This window comes from Eschscholzia californica, unplaced genomic scaffold, assembly GCF_041429995.1.
Source record: "Eschscholzia californica isolate CP2 unplaced genomic scaffold, dmEscCali1.0.p SCAF_2, whole genome shotgun sequence".
NCBI lineage: Eukaryota > Viridiplantae > Streptophyta > Magnoliopsida > Ranunculales > Papaveraceae > Eschscholzia > Eschscholzia californica.
The window spans coordinates 62,245,852-62,267,804 of NW_028238309.1; the positions used below are offsets into that span (position 1 = coordinate 62,245,852).

Here is a 21,953-nt window from a genome sequence, read left to right on the forward strand (position 1 = left end):
TCCACTGTCGATGATCCACAAATTATGGTGGATGGAGAAAATAGTTCCCGAGAAAACTGTTGTAGCCGTAGAGTTAAGGTCACCAACATTTGTACGGGAAAAAATAATCTTTTGTAATGAAGGAGAAGGAACAGAAATCACTAATACGCAAAAATTAGTTGAGAAACTCGAGAGAATAAGTTTTAAGAATTTTGGGATGAAATTATAACAGACCGAAATGGATGTCACACTATTTCTAAAAGGAAAATTGCGGTTGTCAAATCTGGAAAAATCAAAATTAGAGAAATTTAGGGACGACAAAAGTGATGTTCAAGGTAGGTTGGATATGAAATGCATTGTCGAAAACATGGAATGAGAAAGTACCAAAAATGGATAATGTTGTCGTTATAGTTGACAAGGAAGTCATTGTAGAAAAAATGTCAAATATTGATTGAATGAGCGACAACAAAAACAATGTTGTGTTTAAAGTCGACAAGAAATCATTATCACGATGTAAAAATATTGAATGATAAGTAACAACCAAAATGATGGTGTCATGGTGATGGTCGACAAATGATGCATTGTCGGAAAGAATGCGTCCATAATTGACCGAAGAATGCGCAACAAAAAATATTGCAACGTGTATAGTCGATGATTGTTTGTAAACCACCAAAATAATCCGGAAAAATGGTATTCTTGGCCGTGAAATGGTCGGGGCTTGCTCCAAAACAAAGTACGATCTAACTGAGGTAAAGATCCGACCAGATTGGTCGTTTGATGTAATCTGGTCGTAAAGAGCTAAAGAGAGAAACAATTATTGGACGATCGAAAGGGCAAATCCTTTTGTGTTTGTGCAACAAGGTACGTCTGTGTTTACAATCTAGGTCAGTTGTCGAAGGCTAATGAAGCCAATGAAAACCGACCTGTGGTGAGAGGCGATGAAGAACCTAGAGAGAGAGAAAGAGATGGTCACAGAACATATGGCAATATCTTGGTCTCGCCAGAAAAATTAATCTACAGAGAGAAGGTCTTCTAAAGATGTGGTAGTCTCTCGGTCGCTGGAATAAGTGAGGCAGCGGCAGTGTTCGTCGGCAACACAACGGTAGTCGATGAAGAAGAAAAATATACTTTAGGGTTTGAATCACAGAGATGAAACTCGGGATGAAGGGGGAAAGTCGCGGGTTAAAAACGGGTTGCCGTAATAGTAACCCGTGGCTTATGAACCGGGTAAAAACGGGTCTCTGTAATGGTGAATCGGGTCTTATGAAGTGGGTGTGCCTATAGAGGTCCCGTTTGAAGCGTTGTGAGTAGTCCGGGGGGCTTATAAATGTCTGAATACCCTATTGGTCCGAATAAACTCGAGTATGTCTTAACGGGCTAAAGGAAGTTTAAAAACATATCTTACTTATGCAGTTAGTTAGACTTATGTAACACCCCTATTCTCTATATATATCAAATTAGGTGGAAATAACAAAAAACTCTAGGTCAATTTGGGGTTGGGCCTAATATGAAGAGTAAGTTAGTGTGGGCTTGAGCATCATAAAAATAGAAGTGGGTTAGAAGGAAAACTAGGGCTGCTTGAGTTAATTATATAAAAAGGGGTCTAGAGCTCTTTTTGTAGATCTAGAACAAAACTTAGAGAGAGAAAGAGAAATGGTATTCTTTGGAGAAGATTTGATGAATAAGTTGAAGAAATCTATGTATTGTTTATGTTATGGTTAGTTTATCTTCTTAATCTTCAACAAACCACTCTTAGTGAATGAAGGATGGATAAAGAAGAAAAGAGGTAGAGATGGAGTTCTCTAGAAAGAGAAAAAGGCATGATTGTGGTCTTGATGTCATCTAAGGCAAAAGAGGTAGATTTCTTATCTCCTAATTCTTTTGTAGGCTTTTTCAATTGATTCCATGATAGGTTTAGTATTGTTAATCACATAAAGTTCTATAAAGAATGATTGAATGATTTAGATATTAGTTCTATCTTGAATTCCATAAAATATCTATATAGGACAATGTTTTGGTCTAACTTCAAAATTAGATCTGGATTTATTGGTAATGAATCTAGGTGTCCATCTTATATGGTTGGAAAGGTTTGTTTGTCTACTTTCTAGTGCTTCAAACGGTGAGTTAATTGGAGTTCCGAGCGAGGAGTTAAAATAGTTTTCGTACGAGGTGTCAGAGCAGTCCCTACTGTATTTCTGTCTAGATTAAAAGTAAATCTGGTATTGATTGGTAATGAATCTTGGTGTGTATCTTATATGGTTGTAAAGGTCTGTTTGTCTACTTTCTAGTGGTTCAAAGGGTTAGTTAATTGGAGTTCCGAGCGAGGAATTCCGAGCGAGGAGTTATAATAGTTTTCGTACGAGGTGTCACAGCAGTCCATACTGTATTTCGGTCTAGATTAAAATTAGATCTGGTATTGATTGGTAATGAATCTCGGTGTGTATCTTATATGGTTGGAAAGGTTTGTTTGTCTACCTTCTAGTGGTTCAAATGGTGAGTTAATTGAAGTTCCGAGTGAGGAGTTATAATAGTTTTTGTACTAGGTGTCGATACAATCTCCTATGAGCGAATTGATTGAGATAATTCACATGGTTCCTATTCTTTAAGCAATGTATTTCCTAGGTATATGATACCTTATATTGGTGAGTCTATATTTGTTAACTATTATTGTTATTTGTTTGTTTGAGGTTGTGATCCACGTGAGGATCTATTATGAGCATCATCCATTTTGACTTGCCATGTGTTGTTGGCTTGAATGGTTTGGTGAACTTGTTTGTAATTCTTTATTAGTGCCAATGTTTGTGGTGTGATGCTATTATGATGGTATGATGCTATTATGTGTGTGATGCGATGGATGTGATGGAGGGTTGAATGAGTTTATGTGGTTGGTTCGACCCTCTCTACCGAAGGTGATGTAGGTATGGAGCGTATGGGGTCGGCGCTAACACAATGGATGACCTTGTGGACCACACTCTCATTCGACTTATGTTTGTTGTATGATGCTATTATGTGTGTGATGTGATGGAGGGTTGTATGAGTTTATGTGGTTGGTTCGACCCTCTCTACCGAAGGTGATGTAGGTATGGAGCGTATGGGGTAGGCGCTAACACAATGGATGACCTTGTGGACCACACTCTCATTCGACTTATGTTTGTTGTATGATGCTATTATGTGTGTGATGTGATGGAGGGTTGTATGAGTTTATGTGGTTGGTTCGACCCTCTCTACCGGAGGCGATGTAGGTATGGAGCGTATGGGGTCGGCGCTAACACAATGGATGACCTTGTGGACCACACTCTCATTCAACTTATGTTTGTTTTATGATGCTATTATGTGTGTGATGATGGAGTTGATGGAGGGTTGTATGAGTTTATGTGGTTGGTTCTACTCTCTCTACCGGATGTGATCGAGGTATGGAGCGTATGGGGTCGGCGCTAACACAACGGATAACCTTATGGACCACACTCTCATACAACGTAGATATCAACTTGTCATATCATTCGACGAGAGTTGGATAATTGTGTCTTTTGACATAATGTTTTGTCGACTTAATTGTCAAGTTAGGGTTCTATAAAGGTCCATCTTGGTGAATAGTGTGATCTTTTATATATATTGAAAAAAGAGAAAGATTATTATCACGAGAGTTAATATTGGATTAGAATACGAGGACGTTGAAAGCCTAATAACCAAGAACATAAATTATTAATTTCTACATGCGTGTGGTAAATCTCGTTGTATTATGTTAGTTGTCACGTTAACTTTCAGATAACGCCATTAATGAATATGAGTGAAATACTTCCTTGATTGGAGATTGAGCTTGCCTACCCGAGACTTAGGTTTGAGGAAATCTACTACAGTTGGGTTTTAACCCAGCTATTTCATTTTTTTCAGGTATTGATTGTGCACTCATGATAGGCGTCGCTCGTGGATCCAGTTTGAAGGTCTCAAATCTTTGATTTCAAGGCGGCTTGAGATTTGGGATTTGGGGCGCTACAACTTAGGTATTATTCTAACAAAAAAAGCTTTGAAAAATTGATAATGGTGGAAACAGTGATACTGACCTTTGAGTGCCGACTAAAAGATTTAGAAATAAAAAGAATTCTCAAATAATATCGAGAAACGAAGAAATCCCTAGGCTCGTGATACCATGTGAAAATTAGCCCCCGACACAAATAATTGAGAATCAAAGGTAGCTTTATTGATTCGATAAACAAATATATATAGAGTTGTACAAGGAATGAATTTACATATGGGAAGAAAATAAAAGGAGACAATATAATAACAAGTACAGAAATAGGATATTTCAATTTACAACTAATAAAGAAATTAATCTTCTAATATTGGTCTTGAGAAACCTTCTTGATCCGGTTGAGATAGGATGGGAGGCGCTAATGTTATTGGCACCTCCCGAATTACTTCATTACTTCATTAACCACCTTGCTCACGTCCCATGACGGTGTCAAATACGTCATTCAGACTTGGTGAGCCGTCAAAATCATCTATTTATCTCAGTCAAACAATATAAAGTTGATTAGTGTCCACATATGTCATATACATAATAAGATATTAAACATGTCAAAACTTACTCTTTTTCAATAAAGTCCTCATTCACAATCCTTTTACCACCTTTAGAAGTTCGAGTGACTTCAAAATGCTTTGATCAACTTACTTATATACTGTCAATCAACATAATCACTGACGAGTACAGAGTTCATGTTTTGCCTATCTGTGTGAATGCGGGAGATCCTTATACTCCTTACTTGATTGAATTGAATGGGAGTTTGGCTGTGTATATAATGAACAAAGTTGAGATGCAAGTTTGGGCACTTAGATACTCAACAACAACAACAACTTCACCTGGGTAAGAAAATATAAGTTTGAAATTACCACGTGGGTAAAAAAAAGGTAGAGAAGATTGGATTGTGTATTTTATTATAACAACCATATTGAATTGGTATTTTTTCTTATTTGGTGGTTTTTGGAAGTTTTTTATGAACACGTTTGAAATTATCGAACAGTCCAGTCGCCCCTTTTGTGCAAATGGTGTTGTTAAGTACATAAAGGTATGTTTCATATTACTTTCTTGAGTGTTGTGTTTCATATATATTATAAAACTTACAGAATGGAACTCAATAAAGGCGATGCTCGTGCTGTGAACATTGTCGGCCAGAACCCTCATACGTGAAACCTATGAATATGTCAACCAACAGAAACTTAGAGAAGCAATTAATGAAACCTAGGTAGAAATGTCAAGTCTTCGAGGACAGGCGAACCCGGCCACAGTGTGTTTCGAAAAATCGTTGGATCCATGTCTCAATAATCTGCAAGCAAAGAAAAACAACCAAGATATATATTAAAACTACGAGTTCTGTAAGTTTTAGAACACTTCTAATATATAATTAGGAAAATTTCTCTCAAATTTATCACATCAGACATCTAAGGCACAATTTAGGGCAAAATCGTACTAATTCCATAAATTTCAGAGCACTTATGACATATAATTAGGACAATTTCTCCAAAATTAATCACATTAGACATCTAGGGCACAATTTAAGGCAAAATCAGATTAATTTCATAAATTTCAAAACACTGAAAAGGATATAGCAAAGTACTTTCAAACCGAATTGTTGTTAGGAGGTGATTTGATGTCAAAACAGAGCTTCAAATCTTCCCCAGTTAGAGCTTTGATTTGTAGATAGGGAGATAGTTGGAAAGTTCAGAGTTAAAGAGATCAACTGAGCTTCAAATCTTTAAACCACAGCAATGAGTTCACCACAAGAGAGATAGAAAGAGAAATAAGAAGATCTTTGAACCTTACCTCGATTTAATGAACCTTAGGTGAAATCAGGCTCTCAAATCTTCAAATCACAGCAATCGAATTAATGTTCCTGCTCGAAATTCGAGTTGATGTCTGCCACGAGAAAATCGAGTAAACCTTAGCTGAAAATTTTGGAGAGATGGAGTTCGGTGTAAATGGTGAAATAGTTGAAGAGACAATACACGCCAGAGATAGAAAGAACTCGCAGAAAATAGATTTTAGGGCAAGTATTTTCCAGGGACCAAAGTCGACGCAAATAGTTTTCACGAAAAATATTTCGCACTAGAAAATCATTTCGTATTCCGACTGATAAACCTTTTCTACCATCATAATAGAAACTTTTTTTGTGGGTAGAGAGAGTCGTCGAAACAAAAAAAATTTCGCAAATTGCAACGCATGTATTTACATCGGTTGTTAAGTAAGCACTCCTCGTTAATACCTACCAACTTTCGACGGATACAAAATAACTCGTCGGAAATGGGCATTTTTCTGAAGGCTTTTCTTTCCGCCGTAGGAATATCATGAGTATTTGCGACTGTTCTCCGAGGTCCGTCGGAAAAACTCCGTCACAAGTAACCCAAACTTTTGTACTAATCGTAATTCAAACTTTATGCCTTCAAGGACACTTCAACAAAGAATTTTTGTTCTAAGAGAAGATTAAAATAAACAACCATGGATTTGATAAGTTCAATTTTTTTGAATAATTTCAAACATAGGGGAAAGACGACAAACCAATAACTTTAGATATTTCAGTAAGAGCAACATATCCATTGTTTCTTTTTTGAAATGTCTAGAGACTAGAGCTAGAGAGGTAGAAGAATGTATTTTAGTTACCATATGAAACAAACATGTATAACTATATAGTTTAAAACATAACATTATGCAAAACATTTCGATGACATTGATACATGATCATGAATACAATATGCAAAACATCGTGAATTTAGATACGCTTGTAATCGCCAATTAAGACATCTTGAGTCTGAAAGACCATATAAAGACCCTTAGGATCATTCCAGGGGGTTGAAAGCCCATCCACTCCTACCTCTACTTTCTTTAATTATGTGTCAAAATATAAATGCAACGTCATATATTGTTCCACCTTTGACGAATACATGTCCAACTTTCTTTGTAGGTGATCTAGTTCTAGTATTTCTCTTTTACAAATAGAAAGAATTAATGTTTTAATATATACTTTTGTGACACATGTTTGGAAGACTCTTTAATTTTTTATCATCTCTAACGTCCAATATAATTTTATCATGATTGCTCCATAGTAACAAAATCTCCCATCTCTTCTGCCTTAATTAGTCCTACTATTAGGGTTTTTTTTTGTTAAAATAATCATTAGGTTAAGTATTTTAGCTTGGCAACCACATACACTACGACTAAAAAAAGTTGATTATTTCACATCTACTAATTCATTCTGTGGAACTAGGCCTACTTGGTTACTATTCATGACCACAAATTTGATGGTACCACAAGTTCTTGACTAAAGAAAAGTCCAACCAATTAAAGATCGTGTTAAAGTATTCAAGTTGCAAATAACGTTATATAGTAGTTGTAGTTTGTTCTCTGAATATGACGCGTCTGGGCCGGATTTATCTGAATTTAAATCATCTAGAATGAATTTAATATGGTCATAGCTAGAATAGTCGTTTCAGATAAATGAGTTCTTAATTCAGACTTATTTATGTCTGGTTCGAATAGAACCAAAATCATTCTGAATTAACAATTCAAATCAATCTGATACATGTGTCAAATAAAAAATCATACAACCTGAAAATCATACATCTTGACAATCAAGAAAAGAAATGGATGGACAGATTAAAAATGTTAAAAAAATTCAGAACATATTGAGTGAGTTAATTACCATTTTAATGGGTGTGATGGGTTCCCACCAATCCATCACTTTACAGAGGCAGTTCCTTGCTTTCCCAAGCCACACATTCCTATATTGTTTCACTTCCTCAACATCCCCATTGACATGATATTTCAATTCTATACAAAAATGTGAAAGAAATTTTAGAAGAAACTTAGATCCAGACACAACTCATAGGATCAAATTTATTCAAAATAAAATAAATTGGACAAAATCAGAACTAGATAAACTTACTATTATTTCCGATCGCTTTGCCCTCTTCTTTGTGTATCTCAAACGCCATATCTATCATTTCATATAGAAATTTTTCTTAAGATGTTAAAGAAAGTGGCTATGGTGTATCTTTTTATATAGAGCTACAGCTTATAGTTATTTCTCCAAACTGCGGCGACGAGCCCATAGTTTTCAAAAAACCATGGTTTTTCATGTCACGTTGCGAATCTCTATTTTTACAAATATACCGCTTTTATATCACGTAACTTCAAGGTCGTAATTTTAAGAACAATTCTCCAATTGCTTGCGGTTCGAGGATCTTACATAATGGCAAACTCTTCAATTCATTTCCTTCTATTAAAATGTAAAATTTTCATATGATTGAAAAATATTTCCTAAAAAAGAAGTTAATAAGACGCGTTGATAAAAGCAAGATTTTCATTTTTCTGTAAAAAAAAATGGATCACTTCTCCATTTTGTGGAAAAGACGTAATCTTTTGATATTAACCGTGAGAGAATTTTAACTGCCGATTAACTTCAATCACAACTATGAGTGAATTTGCTAAATATCAACCGCGCCAGTTTGTGTTTAATTTGTTGTCAATGTTAATATGTGTATCTCTCACCAAATCTATTATAATAAAATAGGTCGATCGGTTATGGGAGAGATAAGTCAGATTGTCTATTTTTGTTGGAAGTTTTATAAAGATCACATTCAACCGCTAATATAAAATCATCTTCATGTAAATCTAGTCATAGTAAAAATGTATTAGTGTCAATAATTAAAAAGAAGTTAAATACCAAAATCGATTAAGATATCTCAGGGTCATGCCAGACCCAAAGCGAGCAAAGCTTGGGTTTGGGCCACCTATTTTAGGGGCCACCGTGTGAAGAACACAAATCAGATTTAGGCAGGTGCCTAGAACCTAATAAGTAGAAACATGCCTAACAATTTTTGACCAATAACGGCCCATTTTGTAAGAGTGACTTCCCTCTTTCTCTCTCTCAAATCTCAAACAACAAATCCTAAAATGGTAAACCTAGACGACCTGTTCCTCTACATTTTAAGTTCTCTTTATCCTTTGTTTCTGATTCTCCACTACCCATCTCTCACTCTCTCTCTCTCTCATACATAATCATTTTATATACATATACTAGGCGTTCCCCGCATCCTACGAGCACGGTAGGTCTTTTAAGGCTAAGAGCATCTCCAATGCAAAACTCAAAAAAACTCTAATTAGCTTATGTTTCAACTCTCAATTGAGATTATCTTTCCTATATGGCATACATGATTGTTTCTACTTCTAAGTGCTTCTCCAATACAACACTCTAAAAAACTCTAATAGTTACACATGTCACACATATATTTATTAGGAAAAAGTAGTTGAGAGATAAACATTCTTCATTGATCCTAAGAGCAAGTCCAATGTAGGGGCTCGGGCTCCCAATTTTGGGAGCCTCCGATTATTTTAACTCCAACGTCGGACTCCCAACAGGGACTTCCAAATCCAAATTATGTACGTGTGTAATGTACGTGTGTGAGATTTTAATTTCTATTCTTAACTATAAATTCATAGTTCCAAATATAAGATTTAAATTTGATATTATTCTAGAGAGATAATTTTACAAAGATAAACAATTAAAAAAAAGTTAAAGAAAAAGATAGTTCAAAATCATTAAACAAAATTAAAAAAAAAATCAATTGCAAAACAAAATTAAAAGAAAAATAAGTAAAGTGGGGTGTATCCCTTTTTAGTGGGATCTTGAGAGTTGCCCATAGGTAACATTTGGGGCTGGAAGTCTCCCAGCCCCACCGGGAGCCCAGCACCGGGGCTCCCGGATTGGAGCAGTCCAAAGCTGGGATTAGACTCCCAAATTTGATGACCGGGAACCCTTAAAACTCTCAAAAGAGATCTCAAAAGTAGAGTTTTTAATTGAGACATCTTAAAATTAATTGCTTCAACATCATCTTCGATCTCAATTAAGTTTTGCATTTGAGAGGTTTTTTTCTTATAAAAACTCTAAAATCCTAAGTGTCACTTGAGATTTTAAGATTGAGTCTTGCATTGGAGTTACTCTAACGCCATTGTATTAGATTAAATCTCAATCTTACACATAAGTTACATTTCATCAATCTCTGAGTGTGTGTACCGTGATTTCTCACTCACTTCGTCTAACGTCATGTTGGGTCGAGCTTATATACACACATACGTACATGGACCGTGGTGTTCATTTTCACATCGTGTGAAGTCACGCAAGTACCTACCATCTAAAATCATGTACTGATTTTGAATGAAATCACGTATTGATGACAGGTACATGACATGTGGTCGAAAGACGAAGTGAAAGTGAAGTACCAATCGAAAAATCCTACTCCATCGTCTCAATAAACTAATTTCAGATAAATCATTTTAAAGCCCTCCACATCAACAAAAAAGTGAAAACAAAACAAAAAGAAAAAAGACATTACTATAGGAAGCGAAGTGTGGCTTGGGTAAAGTAAGGAATTGCCTATGTGCATTGACGAGCTAGGAACCAAGACACCCTAAAGTATTCTTTTAGTGTTGTAGTTCCAAGTTAGTCTGTTTAGTTTCTTTTCGTGAATTTAATGACAGTGGAGGTGCTCTAGTTTGATACTTGGTCAATTGACTTGTGTCGAATTTCAAACGGTTTATTTTGGTCAATGTTTTGGGGAAACAAGAAAAAATCTCGGAGAAGAAGGTGGAAACCCAAAAAACTTTAAACCAAACGCACCCTACAAGTCTCCGACAGAAAGTCGTCGGTCGGATGTGGTCGGAGATGGCCGACGACTTCATCATCTTTTATCTCTCTTCTCTCTCGTCATATCCTCTCTCTCCTTCTCTCTAAGTTCTGACGAAGGGAATGGTCCCTTCGCCATAACCACTGGCGGATCCATGTAGGATCTAGGGAGGTCTATAGACCCCCCCCCCCAACTTGTACGGTTTAATATGTAATAAAAGGAAAATATATAATCTTAATACGATAGATATATTCAGATTGCTCTGAATAAAAATTCTTATGCTTGGCTCAATGGATAAGGGGTTGGGGGAGTGACCCAAGTGACTTGGGTTCGAGAAGACCATATCACCATATCTTTGTTCTATGTAAGAGACCTCAAGAACTAAGCCATCAACTATTCAATCTTATCTTTCAACAAAAAAAAATATTCAATCTTATTGAAAATTGGTACAAACGCAGAAAGACCATATCTTTTTTCAATAAAAAATTTTTCTATAAATTTATAACTACTTATTAAGAAGTTCTTAAATTCGAGAAAGACCATATCTTTGTTCTATAAATTATTATTCTTAAATTCGAGAAAGACTATATCTTTGTTCTATAAATTATTATCACTTTTTCTCAATAAAAGTGTCCACCAAGACTAAGAGACTTCAAGAACTAAATCATCAACTATTCAATTTTATAATCTTATTCTTTGTTGAAAATTGGTACAAAAGCACAAGGTTAGTACATAATCTTTTTCCCTAATTATTTTATTTATTATACATTCACTTGAATATAAATATGTATACTACTTTGTTATAATTGTCTATAGCGTATTTAACCATTGATTTGATTAAAACATATGGTTTTACAGTTGTAACTTATTTTCAAACATATGGAGAGATTCTTTAAAACAAAAATCACCACCTCCATAGAACAATGATGATTCTTCTCTATCGAAACAAAAAAGATCAGAGATAAATTTGTCAGACCTTCCTTTAGATCTAGAATTGCACCCTCCAATTATGAGCTATCATCCTAATGAGAGAGACCAAGTTTGTAGAGCATATCTAATAAAAGGTCCTTATGAATAAAATATTATTATTTATTTAAATTTCTGCGATTGTAATTTTTAATAGAGATTTTTTAGACTCCCCTCAAAGTAAATCCTAGATACGCCACTGACCATAACTTTTCATCTGGTTCAACCAAACTACGCTTCGTGTGGTTTTTCTGATGAGGGTTCGCTGGAACCATAGAAGACTAGAAAGAGAGGGAAGAATAGTGAAGAAAGAGAAGGAAAGAGATGGGGAAAGTTAATGGTTGCTGGAATTAGTTTTGGTGTGGTGTCGTCAGAGTTTGTGGTGGGAGGGAAGATAGAAGAAAAAACAAATAAAAAGCTTTAAAAGTGGGTAGTGTTTGGAGGAAACAAAAAATAATTGTTTCCACCCAAAACTTTCTTCCCTATAAATTTTTTTTATTTCTCTGAAACACCAACTTTTAATTTCTTTTACCTGATTTGTACATCTGATTCGTTTTAGACTGACTTTTATTCTACTTGAGTAAAACTGACTCGTTTCAAACCTATATTGTTATCTTAACTAAAACAAGTATGTCCTAAACAAGCGAGATTTAAATAAGTCAGACCTGGGGAACTAGATTGTGAGAAGCACTACTCCAATAACAATGTTATAACTTTATATATGAACATGAATTGAGATTAGAACTCTACAAAAAACCTAAGGTGGGTGATTCGGAAAATAAGAAAAGTATTTGGGGTGCAAAGACTTTCTCAAAATTAGTCAATTTTAGTTGACTCATTTTTTAATTGTCAGAGGGAAACGATTTTGAGTGAAGTATTTTCTCTTTTTTTCCTCTCCTACTCTCTTTCTCTTCCCTCTCTCTTTCTTTTAGTATCTATTCGTTTTCTGGCAAAAAGATCGCCAAAAAATGGTTGCGGTTTGGGGTTTTCCCCCAAACCAGTGACTGATTGGAGATTCCCCCAACCAGTTCATACTGGTTTGGGGGATCCCCAAAGCAGTTCGATTTTGGGAGAGGTTTTGGGATCTCCAAAACCGAGATGGTTGGGGGAACCCCCAGCCAGTGCAATGGTCTGGGAGGCCATTCATGTTTGGGAGAACCCCCAACCATATGGCTTTCCGATGAAGGGGATCCTCTCCTTCGTCAGATTAAATAAAGAGAGGGAGAAAGAGGAAAGGGAGAAGTAGAGAGAAATGAAGAGGGAGAAGTAGAGAGCAAAATGGAAATGGAGGAGTAGAGAGAGAAATATGGAGGGGGATGACTAGAGAGAAGAAAGATAAATGGAGGTTCTAGTTTTACTGGAAGCGAGAAAGGGAAGAAGAAGAAAAGGAAAAAATGGTCGTGGTAGCTCGAGTTGGTGTGAAGAAGAAGATGACTTGTTTTCCTTTAAAATTTTGCACCCCTGAAAATTCGTCAAAATTCACATATTTCCTTTAAATTTTTCTACCTCGGATAATATTTTTATTTTCCGAAATCATCCACCAACAACCCCAACCTAAACAATAAAGAAACAAGGGTTGTCTTGTATATGGTCAAGTTTTTCTACTCCCTATCTTTCACAGAATGTCTAGATAGACCTTTTTGTCTAAACTGTGTTGATGTTAGTCTTTTTTTTCCCGTTTTAACCTTGTCACTAATTATTTTTTCTATCTTTATCCTGGCACAATTGTTGATCTTATTAATCATCTTCATGAACAAGTATTATATTATTCTCAGGCATCTTCATATTCTCTCCCATCTTCTATAGCAAGAAGAAAAAATATTGAAAATCTTCATGTTGGCCATCTTTTAGCACAAAAGCACCAATCCCACTTATCATCGGAGAAATGTGCATCAGTACGTATATACATGTATGAGATGTTCGAAAATGTAGTTTATTTCTATGCCATTTACTTAGGATTAAACGTATTGTTTCACAATGATGCAGGGAGATTTTCAGAAGATTTTATGAAAATTTGAGATATCATCAAATCAAGTTATTTTAGTAATTTCCTATTTTTTATTAGTAGACAATTGTTAGAGCATCTCCAATGCAAAACTCAATATGTATCTCTAAAGTGATGTGTCAAGATTTATTTTAGAGATCCTTAAGAGGACACTCTAAATTTAGAGTGTCCTCTTGAGGATCTCTAAGTGCCACATAAGCAAATCAATTAGTTTCAAACCAAAATATATGTTTTTAGAGTTTCTCTTGAGTGTTGCATTGGAGAAGGTTTTGCAATAGAGTGTCTCTAAATGGCCAAATAGGAAAGAGAGCATTTAGAGATCCATTTTTCACACTTGACACATAGGATTTTTAGAGTTTTTTTTAGTCTTGCATTGGAGATGCTCTTAGGTTTGGTAGTTTTATATTTTTAAGAAACCTTCTAGGTTTTAGATTTTTTAGTTAATTCTTCTTAGTTTCAAATTCTATAAGTCTAAGATGGAGATCTAAAGAATTTTTTAAGTTTTAAAAGTTTTAGACGAAGATCCAATTCTTTCCGAAATTTTCCATTGCTTCAGTTGGCATCAAGAGCGGGGATTTGTCTGGTTCGATATCATCTACGCGAAGATCACTTTAGAACAAATCGATGGATTTGCCAAAGATGCATCTAAAGTTGGTTTAAAACAAGAAAAAAAAAATCACAATATTATTATTTTTCCTATTTTGTTATCCATCAATCAATATGGAGAAATACTATCATGGTAATAATTTTTTTAGTGCACCCACATAGAGATTATAATAGGTACAAGATCAATGAAGAGATACCAATTTTCAATGGGTATTTAACTATAGAAGAGTTCTTCGATTGTCTAGATAAGGTCGAACGACAAGTCAGTATGTGGGTTACTATTCTCAATGAGGAGATAATTAAAACCATTGCTTATAGACTCAAAGGGAGTGTTGCAGATTGGTGGGATCAATTACAACTTATAAGGATGAGACAAGGAAGAGCTCCAATCCAGAGTTGGTCGTCTATAAAAGAGAACTTGAAGGAGTGGTTCATACCTCCTAATTATCAACAATAGTTGTTCAGGATATAAAAGAACTGTAGACAAGAGTTGCGTTCAGTGGGTGAATATTACGAAGAGTTCTCAAAATTGGCTCAAAGAAACAGTACGGAAAACGTGACAGAACCTGTAAATGTTCTGATAGATCGATTTATGAACGGATTAAAATTTAGCTTGAGATGTACTTTGAGAGAAAAGGTGAGGTTAATTAATTTATGGATTATTCAAGATGGATACAACTTGGCTTAAATAATGAAGCTCAGGAGCGGGAATATAGGAACTTTGGATTTCAGAGAGAAGAACAACCTCACTTTAATACAAAAAAGATCAAAGAAGCACCGCTAAAGAATGTTGAACCGCCACGAATTGTCACCATAGACGATTCAAACATTATTATTCATGAAGCAAAATCCAACGTTAGTGTGTTCAAGGATAAGTCTCCTAATATCAATTTACACAATAAAGAATTTGTTTCCGAAGAATTGGTTCAGGGAATTGAGTTAAAAAAAGTTGTTCAAGAAATTGACTCAAAGAGAGTTCTTCAGAAAATTGAGTTAACTGAAGTTGTTCAGAAAATTGAGACAAAGGACGTTGGTCAGCAAGTTGAAGTGGTTCAGAAAATTGAGTCAAAGGAAGTTGATTGAAAAGAAGGTGAGAAACTTCGCAAGTTAGACTTTAGTCCAATTAAATTTCCTTCATACGAAGATTCGTTCTCAGAATTTTGCGAATCTCAAATTGTTTCACATGGATTAACAAGTAATTTTATTCGGAAGTCTTCATCGAAGTTCATAATTTGCAATCACTATACTCATGATATGTACAAGTTTATTTTTTGAGTAAAAAGAGAGTTTGAATCACATTACAATTACAGACAAAAAATATTTTATGGCCTAGTCAAATCGTCAGTCAAATCTGGAAATTTGGTAATTCCTATGCATAGTTCACGAGAAGGATATATCAAGGGAGTACCAATCAAGATAACATTCAAGTCAAATAGTAAACTCGAGGCGAGTTTTTTTGAAGTGGAGGAGACTGATGCAGGGAGATTTTCAGAAGATTTTCTGAAAAATCCTAGATATCATCAAATATAGTTATTTTAGTAGTTTTCCATTTTTGTTAGTAGATAATTGTTAGGTTTAGTAGTTTTATATTTTTAATAGATTCTAGTATTTTATTTTTTAGAAGTTGCTATTAGAATTTGATTAGGTTTAGGAAACTAGTATTTTATTTATTAGAATTTGTTAATTAGAATTTGTTTAGGTTTAGGAACCCCCTAATGCTATATAAAAGGGATTCAGAAGTTGTTTTAATCATCCAATTTAATCAATAAAGTTCAGTATTTTAGTTAATTTTTCTTAGTTTCAAGTTCTATAAGTCTAAGACGGAGATCTAAAGGTTTTTTTTTCTAAGTTTTAAAAGTTTTAGACGAATATCTAATTCTTTCCGGAATTTTCCGCTGCGTCACATAAGCACACCTCATTAATTTAATTTTATTGGATATTATATCGGCTTGAAAACTTTTCTGGTTAGTAAAATCCTTGAGTTGCAAGGGGTCAGAGAATTGAAATTTTAGAATTTAGAGTTGTATAGCCTTCAGCCGTATTATACGAATTCCATTAAAGAAATATAAGATCATCTTGTTCCTTACTTGGATATATAAGGTACACATATCTTAATTTTTCATGATAGTATACATGGATCAGACATATCATGGCTAGCTTTACAGCCTTCAACTATTGTACTGTTAGCACGCTTCTTCATGTTCTCTCCCATCTTCTCTAGAAGAAGAAAAAATATTGAAAATCCTCATGTTGGTCATCTTTTATCCCAAAGCATATAGATATAGAATGAGATTTCACAAAAGAAAAGTTTAAAAGCATTTCACGGGGTGGTGTATTTCAGTCTCGTAGACTAACAATGTCAACCTTTTGCTTATGGGCGAAAAACTTTTCAAGTTATAAGTAGATGTTGATCTTTGTTATCGGTAGGGATATCACCGAGGCCACACCATACACATTGGTGACATCTTTCTGACTTGCAGTGTGCAACATTGATAGCCTTCTTACCGACGGAACCTTTCTCACTGGTGGTGCCAGTATGTGAACCAGCCTTCTAGCTGCTCAACATTGGAAAAACGAAAGGAAAATGACACAATGCCCGACCACTATCCCCGCCCAATCCCGGCGCGTGTATGTGGCCGGGATTGGGCCGGTATAGTGGTCCGCCATTCTATCACGGCTGAAAACGAAAAGGGAAACGGTCATCTAAGAATTTTCCACCCAAAATAAAAACTTGAATGCCCCAACATTATTTTGGAATCCCCAAAACCTCACCCTTAGAAAATCCCTCTAGTCCGGACGATTTCTCCTGGCTTGGGTTGATAAAACACATTCAAGGAAGGGAAGTTTTATAAGGCCTCCCCAATTTTGTTAAAAGGCCTTCCCATGAACCATTTTACTTGGTAAATTATCATTGAGGGGAGGCCTTTTAACAAAAATGAGGGGCCCTATAAAATCTCCCTTCAAGGAATTGTCGACCTCCAAATCCCTATCAGAAGCCATTAACGATCTCTCTGTTTTAACTCTGACCTCAGCCAAGAACAACAACAAAGGTACAAAAGAGAAGGTGCCTTCTTGTAGTGCCCCTAGTAATATTATGGGCTGCCTATAGTAGCATCACTTGCAACCTAAAACCCTTATCTCTTTGCTGCCGTGTTGGACCCAAGAGTGAGAAGGTGGGAATTGATTTCCTTCCCATCCAATTTTGCCCCAACTATTTTTTAACCCTAAACCCTACACCCACTTTTAAGTTCTCAATTTCTTCATCTCTTTTCTTTTCTTGTTGTAGCCATTAGGGTTAGAGAGAGGGAGTTTGGTTCTAGAGAGGGAAACTAGGGCAAGTGAAGGTGAAGAAGGAGGCATCAAGCTTGGTGATTTTTCTTTGTTGTTCTTGGTGTGGAGCTTGGTTTACTTTGACACTAAGGTAGATTTCTACTCCTCTAGGGCTTGAATAGCCATTTTTATAGAAAACCTAGACAAAATAGATAACACCACAAACCCTAGATTTTAGTATTACTTGAACATAGATTAGGGTTCTTGACATAAATATATATGCTAGAAGTAGTAGATCTATATTTGTACAAACTCATTTTTGGTCACTTTGAATCTCATCTATGTGTTAGATTTTGAAGATATTTGCTATAATGACATACTCGATGAACCATACAACCTTCATTTACATTTCCATGCTAGATTCATGTATTACAATGATATTTAGGGCTAAACCTCTCTATTTTCCATGATTTTAGTATATAGCCCTTATAATTATATGTCTCTCACTATTGGACAATACTCTTTATATAGATACATGAACATGCCCTAGAACTCAACATGATATGAGAATTTTAGGCTATTATCATCATTGATTCATTACTTGCAAAATTACAAATATGGAACTCGTATGTCGTAATATGCTATCGAATATGATTTTGATTTATGTATGTTGTGGTGTGATGCTATTATATGTGTGTGATGTGATGGAGTTGGTGGAGAGTTGTAAAAGTAGTGTGGTTGGTTCGACCCTCTCTACCGGATGTGATATTGGTATGGAGCGTATGGGGTTGGCGCTAAAACAATGGATGACCTTGTGGACCACACTCTCATACAACGTGGATACCAACTTGTCATATTGCTTTTGGTTGTTTATTACAAATGGTGTGATATCATGTATGTGTGACGTGATGGAGTTGGTGAAGGGTTGTAAGAGTAGTGTGGTTGGTTCGACCCTCTCTACCGGATGTGATATAGGTATGGAGCGTATGGGGTCGGCGCTAACACAATGGATGACCTTGTGGGGCCACACTCTTACATAAGGTGGACATCAACTCGTCATGTCGCTTTTTTGTTGTTTGTTACATATGTGGTACATTTTATTTCTAATGGTCACAACTCGGATACTATACTTGGACATCTTCTCATGATAAGTGGTTGTCTATTTGTTTTGGTAGCTCTTGAAACTGTCTATTGAGGCTTTAGAGGTTTCGAAATCTACTTGTTGGGGTCTGACCCAACTTTTTATTTTTCAGGACAAGGAAATCGGGAAGTGCCACCTGCTTGAGTCATAGTTAGCCTTGGAGGAGTTTCTTTAGTGATTTTCTTTCTTTCTTTAGGTAGTTATTTGGAGTTGTATCTCCTAAACAGTTGGTGTTATTTATGTTTTATCTTGTCCGACATTTGTGTCGATGATTTAGAGACATCCTATGAGTTTTGAGAAACTTGGTAAAGTTTCAGTAGTTGATTTATTGTTACTTTTTGAGCTTCATGTTCGATACTATTTGTCTCCTTGATGAGTATATCGTATATGTTTACTGTTCTGCGAAGGAATGCTTTAAGTTTAGATTTTCATGGCGGCCGACGTGGAAATCTGGATTTGGGGTGTTACACTTCTTTTACTTATCAAACATCTTTGGTAATAATACATGTATTATTTAGATCTACCCTTCTTTTTCAGATTTAGGGTTTCCCTTTACTTTTAATTTTTTTCAAAGGGTTTGTGAAGATTTGTAGATTTTCAATTCAAACTCTATGTAATCAGAAGATTAGGTAGACCTTTCACCCCAAAACTATATGTATATTAAATTTTATTATCAAAATCAGTTTTGTGTTGGTCATAGAATTAGGTCCTTTTTTCTTGTTATGTTGTTTCAAGATGCTATTTTTTTTCATTTTATTCTTCTATCTGTGGTTTTATTGATCTTGAAAAACAACAAAAATAGTTTGATTTTGCACAGGTTTGTGTGATAGATGCTAATTCTCAAGTACAAGTTTCAGTAATTAGAAAAAGTTGTTGTTTTTCGTCGTGTTTTCGATTTTAGCTTTATTCTTTATCCATATATCCATGGAAATTGTTTCATTTTTCCTGATAAGAAGCTTAAGCAATGCAGTAAGTTCTGAACTAGAGAGATCATCGACAAGTGAAGTTACTTGTAGAGAAGGCATAACTATATTGACATACCTATTGTCGATACGTCGAAGAAGTGGGATTTATTGGTTTTGTACCCATGGATAAAAAACTTGCTTCTCCACTCTTTGTAAATGATGGGTCATTTATGGAGAAGTTTAAGAAACTTCAACAGAATCAACAGAAGGGAGGTGCAGTTGAAGAGTCTCAATCGGGCGTAAGTGCATCTGGTACTTCTCGTTCTAGTGTCAATATGACAGCTTTGGATTCGAGAGAAGATAACAAACGGAAAGTGAGCCTTGGCTCTTCTGGGGGTAAGCTTGCATTCAGCTTGAAGCAGAAATCAAAGCTTGCAGTAGTTCCAGTTAAGTTAGGTGTTGACGAGGATGAAGATGAAGAGGATGTGAAAAGCGTTCCAACTGATGAACCGAGCAAACTGACAGAAGTTGGGTCTTGTCGAAACCTCCAACGAGGCAATAAAGCAAGAGGATATTGGTAATATTTGCTCGTTTAACATACTTTTTCCTTTTTTTTGTGTTCGATAAACAGTTTCTTTAATAAATTATACAACAAAGAAATATCTAAAATTCTAAATAGACTGATCTACTTTCAGTTATTTTATAAATATTTTGTTATAAGTTGGAGAAAGATGAAGAAATCATTGTTAAGTTTTTTTTGGGCTTCAAATTGTAGATAGTTGCTAAATTTCTTTTGGGGTTTTATTATCCAGTAAAAATACCAAACATCGAAATGGAAGCAATATGTGTGCGTTATCTGACATTTCATATTTTGGTAGATGAATAATATTAATTTTTTATTAGAAATTGTTGATTTCAGAGAGTTCAATCAATTCTTTTTGCGGTAGATTTTGGAACTAGTTCTAAGAACAAAAAAGATAAAGGGAAGTCAATGGGAGACTGCATTGTTGATGTGGTTGGAGAGCCTAAATTTATACCCGAAATGCAAATCAATTATACGAGATTGCAAAGCGAAAATTGAAAATATATTGATACTTTTTCATTAACATCAGTGTAATTTTTTAACAAATACAATTTGTTATTGAAATTTATCTATTTTATTTGAAGCAAAATGTGTTTTTCATCTACTTAAAAATGTTTTTCATATAAAAATGCGGTTCTCTAAACATCCAAAAGAGATTACGTTATCTTTTCATCCAAACAATCGATAAACTTCAAATTGAAAAAAAAGTATATTTTGTTGGCAGCAAAATGAGTATTTTCATCTGCCAAACATATATTGATTACTGAAAGTTATATAAAACATACACAATAATCAAAACAAGTCGGAACATAATGTGTTAAACTATAGCAACAATAAAAAAATTTCCTTTGCATTTCAATGTTGCCCAACCATGGATTTTCGTTTCAACGGTACCCAATCATGAACTCGCCAATTGTAGTCTTCTATAGGGAAAACTGCAGTGACGAGCTTTAAATCATTCTTCACAAACTTGAAATTGTGACTCGTATTTACACTCTATTGACAAACGGCAGTGCACACGCTTTAAATCGTTTTTGACAAACTTGAAATTGTGACCGTGCTTATACTATATTGACAAAGGGTGAATTTAAATGCTTTAGCACCTCCAGGAAACAGCTGACCAACGTGAGTGAAGATTTTATCTCAATCATCGGATTTCAGAGTCGTCTTCTCTACTGCTTTTAATGAATTAGTTTGAAAATCCATGACTAATTACGTAACTGCAAATACAAAAATGCATTATGTCGGGAACATTATGCATTGTGAATAATATAAAATGCATAATGTTTCATAAATTATATGAAATATTTAATGCATGTATAATATTTAATATTTATATTTAATGTGTTATGTATAAAACATACAATAAAATGTATATAAGATAACAAATGATACTGATAAGAGAAATTTGGCCAAAACTCCCTAAAAATTTTGAGTTTTGGTTAAAAAGGATTTATCAATTTTTTATAGGCTTCAACTCCCTATTGCATTTTTGTAAATTATATAATATAGGGAAAAGACGAAACTGACCTTATTGCAAACCTGATTGCAAAACCAGTTTGCAAACCAGATTGCAAGAGCTTTGCAAGACAACCCAAATTGCAAAGTAGTGCAAACTAGTTTGCAAAGCTCTGCGAACCAGATTGCGAAGCTCTACAAAGTCATTGCAAGGCAAACCATATTGTAAAGCAATGCAAATGGGAATGCAAAGCTCTGCAAACCAGATTGCAAAGCTTTGCAAACCAGATTGCTAACCAGTGCAAACCAGTTTGCAAAGTAGTGCAAACCAGATTGCAAAGCTTCGCAAGCTAAGATTCTAAGGGC

General features: G+C 35.0%; 1 long non-coding RNA gene across 1 annotated transcript; it reads left to right on the forward strand.

The window, feature by feature from the left end:
* Window positions 1-17,449: 17,449 nt before the first annotated feature.
* Window positions 17,450-18,989, forward strand: LOC147560022 (uncharacterized). Its single transcript, XR_015233662.1, has 2 exons — window positions 17,450-17,651; window positions 18,754-18,989. It is a non-coding gene; the product is annotated as an uncharacterized LOC147560022 (long non-coding RNA).
* Window positions 18,990-21,953: the final 2,964 nt, after the last annotated feature.